This window comes from Pipistrellus hanaki (assembly GCF_964339955.1).
Source record: "Pipistrellus hanaki genome assembly, chromosome: 18".
In the NCBI taxonomy this organism is placed as follows: domain Eukaryota; kingdom Metazoa; phylum Chordata; class Mammalia; order Chiroptera; family Vespertilionidae; genus Pipistrellus; species Pipistrellus hanaki.
The window spans coordinates 21,670,778-21,687,824 of NC_140520.1; the positions used below are offsets into that span (position 1 = coordinate 21,670,778).

General features: G+C 42.2%; 1 long non-coding RNA gene across 1 annotated transcript in view; it reads right to left on the reverse strand.

Moving 5' to 3' along the window:
- LOC311612272 overlaps positions 1-17,047 on the reverse strand; it is a 153,564-nt gene that overhangs the window by 136,373 nt on the left and 144 nt on the right. The window lies entirely within an intron of this gene.

Here is a 17,047-nt window from a genome sequence, read left to right on the forward strand (position 1 = left end):
TCCCAACTCTTTAGCAGGTGCTCCATAAATGTGAGATGGGTGTTGAAAGATAGGTAACAAAGAACTGAAGTATTTGGAGATGGGAGGCTGTGGGAGGAGAAGGGCCTCTCTGTATAAATTGGGTCGTGATGTCCTAAAGAATGGAACTCTTAGTCCACTCGCCTTCCTGACACACCCTCCCATCAGGGGCCCCTGGGTTGGCCTCCTGTGTGACTTCAATTATCCCAACACTGCTTTCCACACAATAACCAGTTGTGCCAACTCCATACTCTGATCAAGGAATGCAGGGGAAGCGACAGAGAATGAAGGCGCTTTAACTGATATTGAATTTGATAACTGTGTTGCTCTAAGTACTTTGAGAAGCATTTTTACTTTCCTTAGCCCATAATTCTGCCTGGAAAGCTCTTCCCTGGTTGACAGGACTGGCTCTTTGGCAGCTTGTAGGTAGAGGCTTTTAAATAAATATCACCTCCTCCAAGTTATTCTCTATTTCATCATTTGTTTATCTTCCTCAGAACATTCATCACAATCAATGACTGTCTTATTTTCCTGTTTCTGTGTTATCTCTTCATTCTAGAATGCAGTTTCCATTACGGCAGGATCACAACCATTTTGTTTAGCACCATATTCCAACACTGGGAAGAGCAACACAATTTTTACCAATGAATAATTCTAAGGAAAGTATCACTAGGGTACAGAGAGAAGAAATGGCCTGCCTAACCCTGAACACTTGTTTAGCGGCAAAACCTGTATTAGAATCTGAGGTCTCTGGCTGCTAGTCCACGAACGAGTAGGATGCCAGCACCTGTCCCTGTCCTGGAAAGGAAACTCAATGACCTGCCTGCAAGGAAGGGAAATGAGAGAGAGCCTGACATAGACCAAAATCGGCCAAAGCCTGTCCTCTCTATACCAGTGTTTCCAGTTTATTTCTTACTCCGTGCTTGGAATCTGGGGTAGAGAAGATAGAGAGTTTGTTTGGGTCTAGGTTGAGCCACACCCAAGGACATATCTTCCTACCCCAGCATCACTTTCTACCTGAGCCTTGTTAGAACCCAGAGGTGAGACTCAGGTCAGTGGGACTGTCTTAGTCAGCATGAGCTGCTATAACAAATACCATAGACTTTGTGGCTTAAACAACAGCAATTTATTTTCTCACAGTTTTGGGGGCTTGAAGTCTGCAATCAGATGCCAGCCCAGTGGGGATCTAGTGAGGACCCTCTTCCTGGCTTATCTTCTTGGTATATGCTAGCATGGCAAAGGCAGGGGAAAGGTGGGGAGGGGACCTCTGGTATCTTCCTCTTCTTATAAGGACACTAATCCCATCATAGAGACTCTACCTTCATGACCTCATCTAAATCTCCCAAAGGTCCTATCTCCTAACAAGATCACATTGTGGGGTTAGGGCTTCACCATATTATTTTGGGGAGCAGGGGATGGGGAGAACACAAGTATTCAGTTTGTAACCGGGGCCCAAAGTGGCAGCCTCAGGGCAAAAAAGAACCAAATGTGAACCTTCTGTGATCCTCAGTCAAAGGTGAAAAGAGGAGGGAACAGGAAGTGAGCAGAGCAATGTAGAATTCCACCCATGGGTTAGGTCATAGCAGTCCTTGGATGGTTCTCATGGGCTTCCTGGTCTCAGCAGACACCATGTGGAATGAAGACTGTTCAGCTGGACCCCATTAGCTGGCCTTGTTTTCCATTCCAGTTCGCCTCTGACCTGGCACTAACTAGCATGCTCCCCCAGCTGGGAAAGAGCCGGGCACCACCTCATGCTGAGTCATCCAGCTCAGAGACCAGGAAACTCACATAACGAGACAGATTCTATGTGTTTGTACAGTGGGCTCAAGCTCCAGGGTCAGGAAAGAAAGAGGCGAAGCTGAGGCCGGGAAGACTGGATGATTGTGATCATGTGTCTGCTCTCCCTTACTACCCTCCCATGTAGTCCTAGGAGCCCTGGGTCTATCTGTGCCCCAGGACAATATGAGAGGGCACACAATGTGGCAGGATTCCTAGGGGTTACAGATCCAGATTCAAGATAACAACAGCATGGAACTTAAGCTTTAACTCAGTGTGACACCATTCCCCTGCAGTCTGTTCTCTGGGGCCTGGGGAATGTTAAGCTTGTCCAAAAAGAGCACAGGTGGCAACTGAGGAACTTAATAAAAACAAGAACTCTTGAACTATCTGAGATACGTCTTCAGGGTATTGTTACAGCCACCAGAGACTGTGCCGCAGTGACATAGGACTATGTTTGTTGGGTAGAGAAATCGCCTGTGGGCTAGAAAAATGTGAGTGGGCAGCTGTTTGAACTTCACTGCAAAGCTTCTTTCAGTCTCAACCCTTTACAGATGAAAATTAGGAGACTGGCAATGGTAGGAGACATTTCTGAGAAGTAGTAGAAAGGGAATATTTTCCTTTATAAGAGTATTTTTCCATCCTAGCCCTTCAATCGCTTCTGAAATAACAGCCTACAGTACCCTCACCTCCCCGCCCCCCAACACACACACACATACAGTAAAATGTGTCAAAGGCAAGTTGTGTACAAATGAAGTGAATCATCCTTTCCCACCAAAAACTAAGTATCCGTTGCTTTAGTGGGACTTTTTCCAGGTGGACACAATTTCTTGGTGTCTGGCTACAGATGGAGTGGCATCAGCTATGTGGAGCGTGAGAAAAGAGTTACCTTCAGAGTGAGAAAGAATTGAGTTGAATCCTAGATCCATCTTAGATTATCTACCTGCTTCTCTGAAGCTCAGTTTCCTCTTCTGTAAGACACAGTGGTAACAGTACTTAGCTGCATGGGTCTCTGTGAAACCTTTTATAGGACATTGAGAGCTTTAATATACTAAATCCCTGGGCAAATATTTGGTAGTATTTTTTTATTAGGTTTTTGTTTGTTTGGCTTGGTTTTTAATCCTCACCCAAGGAGAGGCTTAGAGATAGGAAGGGAGAGAGAGATAAAAACAGAGTAACATCAATTGGTTGCCTTCTGTATGCTCCCTGGCTGAGGATCAAACCTGCAATCCAGGTATGGGCCCTGACTGGGAATCAAACTGGCCCATACCTGGGTTGCAGTTTCTGTGAGCTATGAGGATACTCTGTCACCTAGCTTTGAGTTAAATGTCATCCAAGGGTTTTTAGTTTTCATCCTAGTTCCTCTATCTGTTGTTATGTGGGGATTTAGAAATATTTGAAAAGCATGTTGCTGCTGTTCCATAACATTTGGAACATATCAGATCATGCCACTTCTCAAAAATCCTGAGTCCTAGCAGGTTTGGCTCAGTGGGTAGTGTCAGCCTGTGGACTGAAGGGTCCTGGATTCAATTCTGGTCAAGGGCACAAACTTTGGTTGTGGGCTTCATCCCAACCCCAAAGGCCACATGCACAAGGCAACCAATTAATGTCTCTCTCACATTGATGTTTCTCTCTCTGTATCTCTCCCCCTCCTTTCTACTCTCTCTAAAAATCCATGGAAAAATATCCTTGGGTGAGGATTAACCAAAAATAAAAATTTTAAAAAAAAATAATCCTAAAATGACTTCCTATTTCACTCAAAGTAAAAGCCAAGTTCTTTACAATGGCTATGTAGGATCAGTGCTTCCCCCATAATCACCACTTCTGCCCCTTCTACCATACTTCTTTGCTCCTTCTGCTCTAGCTACACTGACTTCTTAACTGTTCCTGGAACATGCCAGACATCTTCCCACCTTTGCTGAAGCAGTCCCCTCTACCTTGATCACTCTTCCCTCAGATATAAGCTAAGTCAAACTTGTTAACCTCTTTATAAAAGTCTTTGAAGTCTTCTTCTCAATGACATCTAGCCTGACCACGTTGTCCAATACTGCAACCTCTCACCAGCATCCTGATCCCCTTTACTTTGTCTGATGTCTCTTTTTTCATTGCATTTAACATCTTCTGTCATTAAACATTTTGCTTATTTATTATGCTTATCATTTATTATCTAGCTTCCCCTTGCTAGAATATAAAATCCAGGAAAGCAAAAATGTTAACTCTGTTTCGTTCTATGCATTGTCCATCAGCCTACTGTGTGAGTGAGTACTAAGTACAGCCAGGCAGAGTTTGTCCCTAAGCCTCGTGGATTCTCAGAGGACAAGCAGCATCACAAACATTCTTTCTAGGACTTCTGAGTTCAGCCCAAGCCAGAAATAGCACCCCAGCCAAGTGCCTTTTAGTATTTCAGGACATTTGTTTCTCATCCCACTGGAAGAGCAGAGGAGGCTGGCATGCTAAAAACAGAGAGACGCTCTAGGTCTTAAGAAGGGATTCAAAGCTGGGGAGGAAGAGACAAGTGTGTGATAATCTCCCTGCCCCTGGGCACCAGCCAAGGCCCACCAGCATCCTGAATCTGTTCCTAAAACCTATAAGCTGGGTCAGTTGAGTCCTTGTCCCTTTGTATGAAATCCATGACTATTATTTACCTGATGTTCTCAGCTTAGTCTCAGGGAACAAACATCACATTGTCTATCTTCTAGCTGTTCCAGCATAATTAGAAGTCAGGACTGACCAAGCAAGCATTGGGCTCAACAGTCTTAGCTTCTAAGCAAACTAGTAGGTTTCAGGCAAGCAGGGCCCCCCTCGCTCCTTTCTCAAGACAAGGAAGCTTAAGGAGGCCCATTTTAGCAGGGAAACCCTGCACCAGCCTCTCCTAAACTCAAACTAGTCCTGAAAATGTTCTGAGCTTGAATACCTGAAGGATCACTGTTGAATTAGGAGTTTACAAACCTACTGCCAGGGCCAAGAATATAGGTAGAAGGTCAAAATTGAGGCCTTTTCCAGCTCTAAGTTTATCTCTCTCCTTCAGATCTTTATTATTCTGGTGGTAACTACAAACACAGAAACCAAGATTAGATCCCATTTTGTCTCCACATTGTCACAAGGTAGGTCTGGGTCAGTGCCTCTCCCCAGGGCAGTACAAGAAGCATGTTTGATAGCCCTTTCTTCTTTTCTTTTTTTCCTTCTTATTCCCAGTGGTGGATGGTTATTCCTTAACCCATAAAAAAATGAGTAGGCTTCATTTTCATCAACTAAGAATCTTCAAATGACAGGAACCTGAAATTCAGATCATTTCTCAGGATTTCCAGCATTCCCTTGAACTTGGACCAAATATCCAGTGGTCCCCACCACTCCAACCAGCCATCAGGGCCCCCCAACCCAGCTGAGAAATGGACTACTATGTACCATGGATAGTACATATGATATTTATTCTATGTAAACCCCTTGAGAAACACCACTGTGCCCGTTATATATATGAGAAAACTGATTTCAGTGATGTTGAGTGGCTTATCCAAGGTCATGCAGTTTTGAAAAGGCCCCATCCATTTTTACCGTCTTATGAGATTTTCCAGCCAGCCTGTGCAGATGTGGTCTTTGTGCTTGAGGGTGTCAGAAACATTTGCCTCTGGGTTTCTGAAATGTTTTGGAAATGGGACTTCCAAAATAGTGAAACCATGCATCCTTGTTTTCCCAGAAGAGCTCTGATATTCTGGTAGCCCATTTGAACAAATTACATAGTTACCTTATTCAAGACAGACCAGGAGCAGAGGAGTGAAACACACACACACACACACACACACACACACTCAACTACAAAAAGAATTGCTCAAGAGATCACTGAGTAGTAAGCATGAAAAAGGCTTAGAGTTTTGACATTCTCAGGGACTGCCCCACCCTAACTTCTACGGACTTTGCCTCAGATGCTCCCTTCCAAACTGTTCCTTGCACAATGCCAGAACCATGACCTTCAGGACAGGAGGGAAAGAGATTGAAACATGCTACAAGGTTCTTACTGCCCCAGATGATCTTTCCAGTGGACCCCCATGTTACTTAAGAACAAACATTCTCTGGGCAGGAGACTCATGTCCTTCCAACTCTTAATAGATAATGGATTCCCTCCCATGGAGAAGGAATCTTAGAGACTACCAAGGTTTTAAATGTCCTGCTAGGAAAGAAAATAGGAATGTCTTTAACCAAAGCTTTTACTCCACATTGGAACTTCCCCAGAAACTGTTCTCTATCATGAAGTGAAATGACACAATGGAAAAAGCAGGTATTTAGAAATCAGAGATCTGAGTTTGTGTTCTAGTTTGCCACTTATTAGCTGAGTTACCTTGTGTAAGTTTCTCAAACTCCCTGAGCTTCAGCTTTCTGACTCATCTGAAAAATGGGTATAAGAATGCCTACTTTGAGCCATAATTATAAAATATCAGTTGACATTATGTATAAAATGTCTGGCACATGACAAGCATTTATTAAGCGTGGCAATGAGTCCTGGCTGGTATGGCTCAGTTGGTTGGAGCATCATCATGGATTCCGAAAGTTTACAGGTTCGATCTTGGATTGGGGCAAGTATAGAAGGCAACCAATTCTCCTCTTTCTAAATTCAATAAGCATATCCTTGGGTGAGGATTAAAAAAAAAAAGTGATGGTAGTAGTGAAGTCATCTTTACATTCACTGAATGTAACACAGTAATGTTTTTCTCTGGACATAGAAATAATATTCCAAAGGTATAAGCTCTAAAAGAAATAAGCAATAAATATTTCTCAAGCTGTCAGAAGGTTTGAGAGGAAAGGGTTCAATTATATAACCAATTCAAATTAAACTTCAAATTAAACTGAGATTTATTTGGCACCCGCATGAGCCAAGTAAGATAACAAATACTAGGGATTATAGGGATATATATATATATATATATATATATATATATATATAGGTTCATGCCTTTAAGATGTTCACCAACAAATGGAGGAGACGGATTAAAGGGGGACATAAATCCTCACTTCACCATGCCAGGTAGAGTTGTAAAAACACTATTGGGGCAGAGGATGAGAAAAACTAGTTTTGCTTAGCAAGTATATATAGGAACCTCTTGGGGGAGTAGGTAAGCGGGTAGGGGGGGGGCGCTAGCTGGGGAAGATGGCCCTGATCGCAGGCCAAGGCTAGGGACTGTACCCACACACAAATTTTGTGTGCCAAGCCTCTAGTTTAGTATAATTGTTCTTCTTGTTTGGATATTACAATAGCTAGTAGACCATGAAATGTTACTATGTTTTCTACTTGCCATCTTATCTCTTTTTCCTCCTTTTGCTCAAAGGCAGAAGCAATAATTCTCAAGGCAGGCAGATTTCCCAGGGGACATTTGGCAATGCCTGTAGACATTGCTGATTATCAGAATGAGAGTGCAAGTGGGGAGAACTACTGGCATCTAGTGAGTAGAGACCAGGGATGATGCTACACATCCTACAATGCACAGTACAGCCCTAAAGCAAAAAAGGTTTCCAGCCCAATATGGATATACATAGCTGAGACTGAGTGAGAAACACTGTCAATACAGCTGAATCTGAGAAACACTGGATGGAATTCTGGGTAAGTTGAGAAAGATCTTGCAAAGAAAAGAGAAAAGACAGGATTCAGGAAATCAATTGCTTTCTTAATCATGAAAAGGTGAGAAGAACATTATTAATAAAGGCAGGTACTGAAAGTCAAAGCTCCTATAGCAACTTGAGAAGAGCTGCCCTCTCCATGTTACTGCTCAGGTCCTGCAGTGATTATATTTTATGAACTCCAAATTGAAACTATGGTCTGATAAAGGATTTCCTTTTTTAACTAGTGAATTTATTTTTATAAAGTTTATAAATAGTAAAAATAGTATGCCACTTATGTGTATAAGCATGTATGTGTGTATGTATACATATATTTTATATCTATATATCTATATCTATATCTATATCTATATCTATATCTATATATTAGTATACAGCAATTCCTTTTTATGAACATAATTAGGCTATGTCAACAACTTAAGTATCCATCAGTGAAGGAATGTTATAATGAGTTATGGTATATATTTTTATATCAGAGTTCCTATATGTTTATTAAAAATAATAAATATTTCTCAAGCATGCAAAAAATGTATATGAAAACATGCTGCCAGGGATTTGCTTTAAAGTACTTTTCCATAAGAGAATCAAAAGTGATCATTGGGAAGCACTCTGTTCTCATATGCACATACCTTCAAGATATAATGTGAATTAAAAGAAGTGAGGATCAGTGGGGGAGAGGACCACATGGTGAAAGACCACAAGAATTTTTACATATGCAAGTACTGGAATAAAGAAATCACTGAGTGATACTCAAGAAATTCATTAAAGTGGTTCCTTGGGAGCATTAATAGAGGCGTCAGGAGCTAAAAGGATAAGGGAAATGGGTGAGAGCAAGACTTCTCAGTGTGTACTTTTGAAGTTTTAAGCCATGCGAATATTTCAGATATTCAAAATGTTAACACAAAATAAAAGTTCATCAGATAGAAAACTAATCTGTCCTAAGAAATTTAGAACATACTGTTGGCATACTTGCATTCCAACCTTGAAAAAAACTCATATTACATTCACAAAGATAATCTCATTTATCTTCACAAACACCCTCAAAAATATTTAATGGGCACAGTGGGGGAGGAAGCAGGAATTCTGAGTCTGATGCAGGCTGGGTACATCTTGTGAACAGGAATTAGGCTTGTTCTCCCCAGCTCTTAGGGGTAGAAAAGGATCAAAGTGTAACAGTAGAGAGAGAACCTAATTAGACTCAACAGAAAGAATTTTCTAATGCAGAAAACAGTCTATGGAGGCCTCGGGATATAGCAAATTCCCTGCATAAATCTTGGTGGAGTGTGCAACTTAACATTTTTTTAGCTTAGACTGGACTAGGCCCAAAGATAGATCTGAATTAAAGATTAATAACAAACAAACAAACAAAAATACAAAAATCCCACACCCCGCCCCCACCACATTCTTAAATACAGCTATCTCTGAGGGGGAGTAGAGGGTTACTTGGCAATATTTTTAAAGATTTAAAATGTTCGCATGCTAAAACCCAGAAACCGCACTTTATGGTAACTACAGGCACAAAAGAGGTATCTGTATAAGAATAACCACTGCATCACTGTTTTGCAATAGCCTACATTGGAAATTATCTATGAGTTGATGAATAGAGGATTATCTAAATAAATATGGTATTATAAATCCATATTAGGAAATACCAGAAAGCAATATGGAAAAAGAAAATAAAGGACAGCTTGGGAAGGCCACATTTAATCAAAGAATAGATTGCCTAGATATGTTATTGAATTGGGGGCGAAGGAGTCGGGGGAAGAAAGTTGAAAGATGATCCATACAATATAATACAAGTGTAAATTTTGACAAGCGAGTATAATTTAAAAAAAAAAACACACAGAAACTTCATTATTTTCAATGAGTTCATACATGAAATGTACAGAAAAAGGCTTGAAGGAAAAACAAAAGTGATGGGAAAAGAGATGATGAAGGAATGAGGTTGTCAAAGGGGCCTTTAGCCTTCTCTGCAATGTTTTAAATTTTTGCAATTTATGGATCACGTGTTTATTTAAAATGATTGCTTTTATACTTAAAGCAGTGGAGAAAGCAGCATCGTTGTTCAGTGGGCTCACAATCTTAATTTAAATGATGTGTTTGAATATATTTTAGTATGATCTGTATAACAATCAAATAGTAACAGGGAACACTTACTGAGTTCTTTTATGTACCATGGGCCATGTTTATTAAATCATTTAATCATGACCACAGCCCTAGAAGTAGAAACAATTACTACCCCTACTTTATAGGTGTGAAAACAGGCCCTGAGTGACTGGACCAAACCCAGAAAGCTGGTGAATTTGGAATAGAGATTTGAACACATGTTTCTGACTCTGGAGTCTAGACTTAACTACTCTGCCGTACTGTCCAAGTATAGACAGAGCATAGATGATCTACAGTGGTAGAGCTGGGATTTGGAAATGTGAACTTGGTAGGGGGTGCTATGGGAGGAGTTCCAGTTATGGCAGACAGGGCTACTTAGCTACAATATATCTATGTCGCCTTGACTTGCCCTAGCTGGTTGGGCTTAGTGGATTGGCCTACAGACTGAGGGGTCCTCTGGGGTTCAATACTGGTCAAGGGCACGTACCTTGGTTGCATGAGGGAGGCAACCAATCAGTGTGTCTCTCTCACATCAGTGTTTCTCTCTGTTGCTCCCTCTACCTTCCACTCCAGGTAAAAATCAATGGGAAAAATATCCTTGGGTGAGGAAAATAAATAAATAAATAAATAAATAAATAAACAAATAAATAACTAAGAGAGAGACAGCCCTGTCTTGATGTTAGGTGTTAAAGTCTCTCAGTTAAAATTCTCACAATTCATTTGCATATAGACACATCCAGGTGACATGGTGCTGGCTAATACGATGCTAGCAGAGGATGTTTGCAGGAAAGCTTGTTAAAGGAGACACTGCAGCTGAAACCGGTTTGGCTCAGTGGTAGAGCGTCAGTCTACAGACTGAAAGGTCCCCGGTTCAATTCCGGTCAAGGGGATGTACATTGGTTGCGGGCACATCCCCGGTAGGGGGTGTGCAAGAGGCAGCTGGTCGATGTTTCTCTCTCATCAACGTTTCTAGCTCTCTATCTCTCTCCCTTCCTCTCTGTAAAAAATCAATAAAATATATTTTAAAAAATAAACTAAATAAAAATAAAGGAGACACTGCAGCTGAATAAGTGCCACTTTGGCCTTTTGCCCTTTACCATTCATCCTTTTTTCTTGCCTAGAGCATAGATAAAATGCTGGGAGATGCCATCTTTAGACCACAAGAAGAGCCACTTACTAAAGATGAAGCACAAGCTTTTAAGGTGTTTGGTACACCCTGACACTGCTGTGTAGCCCTGGTGGCTACCTCTGATTTCTTATGTGAGAAAAATAAACCTCTTAGGGGTTAAGCCCACAGTCATGTCCATGCTGACAAAGGCAGTTTAACGAGCACATCATCCTTGGGAAAGAATAGAGCTGCCTGGAAGGTCTGAGCCTATCCTGGCTTTGAAAATATAAAGAATTGCTGCTCTACTCCAAGTTCCCCTGGGACCACCAGGGCAAGGGCATGTATCAGCCTAGCCCTGGCCATCAGAAAGCCCTCAAAGACACAGAGAAAGGCAGAATGGAGCCAGGAAATTCACGGGGGCTTAAAATCTCCCTTAAGCAAAAACACAGGGCAGGGTTGAGTATCTGTAATTTGATTCCTTGCTGGGGGCTATAGATCCCATTCCACTTATAGCAGCAGCAAGTGCACGTGCAGCAGGGGGAGAAGTGGGGCTCTGGCAGCTGTGTTTTGAACCTGCCTGGGCAGCTCCCTAAACATTTGTTTCAAAAACAAGCAAGCGAAGGGGATATTTTTTTGAGGGGGCGAGAGTGTGGGGTTTGGAAGAGGAGATTAGGAGAAGGGGAAAGAATGCTACACACTCTGGAAATGGACTATTGATGTCTCAACTCTCTGCAGGTGATATCTCCAAAGCCAATCTTGGACTTGTCAGATGGGCCAAATCTCTCCTAATGAGACTCCGGAGCCTGATCACTCCTTAGGCCTGGGGTTGGCCAAAGGTCAGCTAGACTGGAGTCAGAGGCTGTTTCAAAGTCAAAAGGGGACTGAAGGAGATGCAAGAGTGGCAGCCACTGACACTAAAGGGGAGGATGGAGCATATTGAGAAGGACTTAACTGGGTGGAACTCCTCAGAGACCAGGGAGAATGGGGATGTGGTCAGGTGGCCCGGCAGTGTAGGTAGCTGGGGTCTTGGACCATCGGTTCCTAAAGTCTGGCAGTGAAAGGAAGGGACAAATAAGGTGGTAACTTAACAATACTGTGGCGTTGAGGAAGGGTGGAAGGTGGGTCTGTCTGGGACCATGGTCAGCAAATTGCGGCTTGCGAGCCACATGCGGTTCTTTGGCCCCTTGAGTGTGGCTCTTCCACAAAATACCACGGCCTGGGCGAGTCTATTTTGAAGAAGTGGCATTAGAAGAAGTTTAAGCTTAAAAAATGTGGCTCTCAAAAGAAATTTCAATTGTTGTACTGTTGATATTTGGCTCTGTTGACCAATGAGTTTGCCGACCACTGGTCTAGGCAAACGAAGTAGAAAGTAACTGTAGGGCTGAAGGGGCAAAGTGGGTAGGAATTTTAGATTGTTGCAGGTTACAGTCATGTCCTTCTGCCAGCCCATTTCCCAGGGTGCCTGGCTGTCCCTGTTTTGCTGTTAGGATCCCTCCATCTTTTTTGCTGTTAGGACCTTTCAGAGAATTTGAACTTGAACTAGACAATCTTAAAAATCAAAACATATGTGATGTCCAAAGGCATAAAATTAGAAGAGTAGAAACTGAGTGACAAGGGATCATTTAAATGACACTACATAGAGCCAGCTCTTGACAGAAACTTGCGAGTATTTTCCAATAATTAAGTAGAGGTCAGAAATCTAGAACTTGGAAATGAGAAAGAAATGTGGGTTACCTATTCCAAACCTTGTACTTTATAAATGAGAAAGCTGAAGTTCAGAGAAGGGAAGTGAATTGCCCAAGTCACACAGCTGGGATCATAAAAGCAAATGCAGAGCAGCGCATAGACCAGGAACTTCACATTCACGTGCATAATTCATTTCATTTTACATCAACCCTACAAGGTAGATAATCTAACAGGCGAAGCCACTGACTTGGGGCCACACAGAAACAGTAAAAGAGCAGAGCTTGGATCTGCACCCACGTAATCTGGCTCCAGAGAGTCTGTGCTTTTAACCACTACTCTTCATTCCCTTGGTCCATTCAGCAGTTTTTTCTCAAATCTCCCAAGCTATCTCACCTGCCTGCCACCACCCTTCAATGTCAACAGAATGTCCTCACCTCACTCCTGCTCTGACGGAGGCAGGCAAGAGGATGGTTCCTTGGTGTGAAAAAAAAAAAAAGCAGAAGAATAAAGGGATGAGATGCCCGCCCTGGAGGATAGGAAGGGGTGGAGGTGGCAGCTAAAGAGTGTCGGGGCTTACAGCCTTTGCTGTATTCTAGGAAGGTCTGGCCTTGTCTTCCTGTCTGGTAGTTTAGAGCAGGAAGTTATAATGAAGGTGGGATCCATGGAGACTTGGTGAGGTGGGGGTGATAAGCCTCAGGAAATGGTATGGAAAAAAATTTTGTGCCGAAACCAATTTGGCTCAGTGGATAGAGCGTCAGCCTGCGGACTGAAAGGTCCTGGGTTCGATTCCGGTCAAGGGCATGTACCTTGGTTGTGGGCACATCCCCAATGGGGGGTGTGCAGGAGGCAGCTACGGTAATTGATATTTCTCTCACATCGATGATTCTAACTATCTCTCTCCCTTCCTTTCTGTAAAAAAAATCAATAAAATATATATTTTTTAAAAATTGTTCATAAGCATTGCTTCACATCCCACTTCCTCGATATAAAAGCTGATCTAGAATGAACCAGACTCTTGGTGTTGCCCTCTCCCACACCTCCTGGGATCTCAGGAAAGATAGCCAGGATGGAGGCAAGAGCTAGGGGGCTGCAGTTAGGAGACCAGGGTTCAAATGCTGGCTCTGTCTCTTAACTTGCTGTGTGCACTTAAGCAAAAATAATATTTGCCTTCCTCTTCTTCTTATCGCCAGGAAGTAGGAGACATAGATGGCATATTATAAACATGATGGAATGCAAAAACACAAAACACAATATCCAAACAAAAACTGAAAGCACAGCAACACAATATGGGTTGTTTACTCTTATGATCACGTAGCTCACGGGAGCGGCAGCTGGTTGCTGCTACCCAGCATTATAACACAGGATGGCACTGACTATCACTAGCCCAGGAAAAGATCACAATTCAAAATTCAAAGTGCAGGTACTAATGAACACGCATCGCTTTGCAACATCATAAAGTTGAAAAATCAAAAAATTGCAAGTCAGTGACATACAGGTACATTACCTCTTATACGGTGACCAGACGTCCTGATTTTTTTTTTTAATATATTTTATTGATTTTGTACAGAGAGGAAGGGAGAGAGATAGAGAGTTAGAAACATCGATGAGAGAGAGTCATCGATCAGCTGCCTCTTGCACACCCCCCACTGGGGATATGCCCGCAACCAAGGTACGTGCCCTTGACCGGAATCGAACCCAGGTCCCCTCAGTCCCCAAGCCGACGCTCTATCCTCTGAGCCAAACCGGTTTTGGCAGACGTCCCGATTTTTAACAATTTGTCCCGCAGCGTTTTAAAACAGTCCCGATTTTTGGTCAGGACTTTTTTTAAATGCCGCGGGATGCGGGACAAATTGTTAAAAATCGGGATTGTCCCGCCAAAAGCAGCACGTCTGGTCACCTTACTTGAAGCCTTAGATCGGCATCAGTTAAGGGACAGTAACCTACCTCTCATGTAAGAGTCCTGAGAATCAAATGAAAACTAGCTGTGATTGAGTGCACGCAGCTGGTGCTTGGTGTGCAGCTGGCAGGCCCTCCGACTGCTGATCACATCTGAATTTGGGAAGACAAGCAGCCCTCCTCTCAGGGAATACCTGAGCAATGGCAAGACTCCGAGAGAGAGGGGCTTAGTAGCAGCAGCAGGTTGAAAGAGAGGCCTGGGCTATTTGAGTTTCTATAGCAAGAACACCATTGTTTGCACTTTGAAGTTCGTTTTTCTTTAAAAATTCTATTTTGTCATCACATAAACCTCCTTGTTGAGAAATTAATTTTAAATATTTTCATTATAAAATGCATTCTCATTATTAAACATGTATGTTATGAAAATCAACCATAATTCCATCGTTTGATTTTAACATTTAATATATTTCACTGCTTCCAGTGCATGTTTTTCTTTGTTTAGACTCTCAGCAGATGTTGATAAAAACCAATTAGGTTTTGTTTGCTCACAGGAAAAATTGTAAATATAAGTCATATAAATAGATGTAAATATATAGAAAGAAAGAGACTTTTATTTTAGAGAATTGACTCACGTGATTGTGGAAGCTGGGTGAGCCCAGATAGGGTAGGCCAGCGGCTGGAGATTCAGGAAGAACTACAATTTGAGCCTTGCTCAAGGGAAGTCCATCTGTTTCTTTAAGGTCTTCAACAGACTGGACGAAGTCAAGCTCCATTATTAAGGGTAAATTGCTTTACTCCAAATCCACCAATGTCAATGTTAATCTCATCCAAAAACATCTTCACAGGAGCATCCAGAATCATGTTTGATCAAGTATCTGGGCACCATGGCCCAGCCTCGTGGATACATAAAATGAACACTTTGCAAAAAACCTTTTAGAAATGTAAACTATGAGGCTAAAAGGAACTCTGCATTATATAAGTTGTTTCTTACACATTAGCAGCATTTGTGGAAACTATTTCAGGCGTTCATGCTTGAGCAAGTTCAGCTTAACTCCAGGGGTTTGCTGTAGCAGTGTGTGTGGGGTGGGTTTACTCTCTGGAGTTAGCAAGCACAGTGCTTTTCTTTAGATTATATGATGGGGTTGGGGGCAAGGAGAGTTGATGGAGATGGTGGTGAGGGGTTCAATCACATGACTTCCTTTGGTGGGGTCACTTGGCTTGAAGGAAACAGGAGGGACAATGACATTCTGACCGTGCCTCCTAAGGAGATAATGAAATGTTCTCATGTGCTTCTCTAGGCCACGGCCTCTGGAAAGCATGCCAGCGCAATCCTGATGCTCTGACAAAGTTCCATCACCCCAGGACGGGGCTTGAGGTAGCCAAGGCAATGAAAGAAATTAAAACTCCGGCATCTGTGGAGAAGGACTTCGGGCCAAAGGGAGGACGGGAGTTGGAGCCATTAGCTCTGCTATTTCTATCTCCTCTGGAATTACAGCCAGGCTGGCAGGCGTCTCTATCAAGAAAAATTTGCAGAGCTAAGAGCCAGTAGGTCACATGGATCTGACGAAGGCACAGCCCCACCCCTGCCCCACCTCCCAACACATGTCATCAGCAACCTTAGTCACCCCCCCTCCCCTAAGATAGAGGTGGCCTTAGCAGGAAAGGTCAGTTGATTTAAATAGCTGTGGCATGCACAGCAACTTTCCTGGCCTAAGAAAGAAAACCCAAGCCATGAAGGATGACGTGCAGATATTGCTACCTATGGTCGGGCGACAGAAAGGGACACTAAAAAGCATTTGTTAGACATCTTCTGCGCTCCCTACTCATGTGCTTCGGCACGTCCACATAGTGGCCTTACTTAGTCCTGAGGGCTGTACATCTTTATAATCGTGTTATAGGTGATGAAAAATCTCAGCAAGATTAAGTGATTTGCCCAAAGGTAATGGGATTAGACATTTCTACTTCACGGACTCATAGATGTAGTGCCAAGGTGCTAAAAAGTGTAGATGTTTGTTTTTTAGAAATATCATAAATGCATGATTAAAAAACAACAACACTAAACTGTAGAGAAAACATCACAATGTCTTCTAGTCTTGTCTTGAGCAAGTCATGACCAGTACTTATAAACCTTTCCAAGAATAGTCTATGAATACAACCAGATAAGAATGTGTGTCTCTGAGTGTGTGTTCTTACACACACACACACACACACACACACACACAGAGACAGTAAAATACAATATGCTCTTCTGCACCTTGCTTTTTTAACTTAATTCCAATTTCTCTATCAGTACACATAGATCTCCTTCATTGTTCTTAGCAGCTGCATAAGTCATATGAAAAAGCCATACTTATCTAACCCATTGGTTCCAATAGTTTGCTAATATAAACAATGCGGCAATGGTCTTTCCTGTACGTGTTTTTATGCACATATGCAAGCATATCCATTCCTAGAAGAAGGCTTGCTGGGTCAAAGGGATATGTGCTTGGCAAATAATGATTTGCAAATTGCCCTCCCAAAAGGATTCCCAATTTTCACTTCCTCTAACATTATCTGAGAGACTGCCAGTTGATTTCAACATGCCAGGAAGGTTTGGAACATCTTTCTAAGCTATAACTGACTGAATCAGTGTCCAAGCCCAGGCCTTCTGTTTTTAAGTCTAGTGTTTATTTTCCCTTTTATGGTGGGGAGCCAAAAGTTACCTTCCATATAGACATGGTCTAAAGGAGGTGGGAGAAAGTCAAATTTTAAATGAAATTTGAAAGGATCATGTCACCATCTTTATAGGTTAACTCCTAGGAGTAAATAAAGCAGTACAAACATATGAACAAATCACTAAACAACCTGAGT